Source organism: Clupea harengus, chromosome 2, assembly GCF_900700415.2.
Source record: "Clupea harengus chromosome 2, Ch_v2.0.2, whole genome shotgun sequence".
Taxonomy (NCBI): domain Eukaryota; kingdom Metazoa; phylum Chordata; class Actinopteri; order Clupeiformes; family Clupeidae; genus Clupea; species Clupea harengus.
Genome location: NC_045153.1, coordinates 10,924,045 through 10,926,544, shown reverse-complemented (window position 1 = coordinate 10,926,544; position 2,500 = coordinate 10,924,045). Strand labels below are relative to the sequence as shown.

General features: G+C 45.9%; 1 protein-coding gene across 1 annotated transcript in view; it reads right to left on the bottom strand.

Moving 5' to 3' along the window:
- The window catches only part of vangl1 (VANGL planar cell polarity protein 1), an 87,247-nt gene that overhangs the window by 57,683 nt on the left and 27,064 nt on the right, over positions 1–2,500 (bottom strand). The gene's annotated exons all lie outside the window — the stretch shown is intronic.

The window sequence follows — 2,500 nt, the reverse complement described above, 5'->3', positions numbered from 1 at the left end:
GTATGATTCATTCCATTTATTTATGTATGTAGGAATGTGTGTGTCAGCATATGTCTCTGAACCTGCATCTAAATCTGTATGTATGCAGCTGTGTTTGAATGAATGTGTGTGTGTGTGTGTGTGTGTGTGTGTGTGTCCTCCAGCACGTGTACAGACATGTGTCATTACTGGTCTGGCCTATACTGTATTGACCAGCCTTTAGCATGAGGTTAAAGGGAGAGCATACCAGAGCAGTGACTGTATCTACAAACCAATTAATTACATTAACGATCAATGACATGGATCAGAGTGAGACAAGCACAGAGAGAGAGAGAGAGTGTGTGTGCACACACACACACACACACACACACACACACACACCACACACACACACACATCGCCGCACCAAGAAATCAATACACCCTGTCAGATCCAAGCAGTGGACCAGCTCAATCCTGACTCTTCCTCTGGGACCTGTTTAACATGGCTTCATGTCCAGGGCTACTGGAGGACTGGGATGTGTTGGATTCTCTGGTCATGTTGAACTCTCTCAATGTTTAGGATGCTTTTAATCATCTGTGTTTATCTTTCTCTATCTATTATTGATTATCTGTCTGATCCTTACAAGTAAATCCTGAGAGTTCTCTGGCACTTTGCAATTTCAAAAATGCTTCAATGTTTCTGTACTGAAATCAAGATATTACATTTTTTTATATTGACTTTCTTCTCTTAACTTTATGATTTAAATAAACACCTAATAGTTGCTCTCTAAAAGTTTTTACAGTGTTAACATTTTTATTTCCAATCTTCTGAAAGTTTTACGGTTTTCTAGGTTGTGAAACTTCCCAACAGTCCTAGAGAGGTTAGAGAACACACGTACGTACTTTTCCAAACATATTAAGGAACTAGGTTCATGTCTTTTAAATGTCCTTCATGGCACCTTCCTGTTCTACAATTCTGATTCCATATTCCATATTCCACATTCCATGAGTGAGTGGGCCTTCCTCTGCAGCTAGACCAGGAGGCTCAGCACACACACACACACACACACACACACACACACACACACACACACACACACACACACACACACACACACCACACACACACACACACACACACACACACACACACACACACACACACACACACACACACACACACACTCCAGCGGGGGGGCTTGACAGGAGGGGATGTACAGCTGAACACAGTGCACTCTGGGTCACCGTGATTGATGATGACAACTCCTTTTATTCAGGACGCACAGGAACTAATCCAACCTTTCATTACTGAACGCACACAGATGCACACACACACACACACACACACACACAGAGTCTCACTTTCATTCTTCCCCCTTCCCACTCACCCACTCACACACACACACACACACACACATTACACACACACCTGTAAGAGGATTTCCATCTTTCAAAATGAGATCATGACCGAAAGGCTGGCTATCCTCTAAAAATCTCTTCAAAATAAGCCGTCGACAGAAGCTTGGATGACGACGACGATGATTACAACACGGATGAAGATGTCAAAACCAGACTCCCCTCCTCTCCACCTGTCCTGCCAGGCTCCCCTCACCTTTCCAAAGGGACAATAAGTCAGTCTGCCTGCGCTGAAAGGCCCCCCATTAAGATAACCCAGTTATCAGCACAGGACCGCTCCGCTCCGCGTCATAAGGCCTTTGAAGATAACAGGGCGAGGCAGGGCGGAAAATATCATTTTTCTTCTCTCTCTCTCTCCCCCTCTCTCTCTCCCCTCTCTCTCTCCTCTCTCTCCCCCTCTCTGTCTCCCTCTCTCTCTCCCTCCCTCTCTCTCTCTCTTTCTCTTTCTCCCTCCCTCCCTCCCTCCCTCTCTCTCTCTCTCCCTCCCTCCCTCTCTCTCTCTCTCTCTCTCTTTCTCTTCCTCTCTCTGTCTGTTTTTTTCGCCCACATTCATCAAATTGGAGAAAGCTGCGTTCCCATGTGAGCAAAGACATAAAACATCCCGAGAAAGGAGGGAGAGAGGGAGGGAGGGAGAGAAAAAGTGGAAGAGAACAAATGGGAGATAAATTAAAGAGTGGAGACAGACTGATCAAATGATAGCGAGTTAGAGGGTCACAGAGGGAGAATGAGAGAGAGAGAATATGAGACAGGGAGAAGGGGAGAGGTAGAGAGAGAGGAGGAGCAATGAGAGAGATGGATAGAGCGGTAGAGAAAAAATACAGAGAGAGAGAGATGAGAGAGAGGAGAGAAAGAGAGAGAGAGAGAGAGAGATGAGAGCGAGAGAGAGATGAGATGTGTCCTTTCTCAGGCGTCTGGGTCTCCCTCACATTATCACCCCTCATGAGCCAGACGCAACAGCTGCACCCGAAAACACATACAGAAACATCACACACAAACATACACACACACACACACACACACACACACACACACACACACACACACACACACACACACACACACACACACACACACACACCAAATTAGCAAACACAGCAACCAGGCTTTTACCCACACCAGCACAC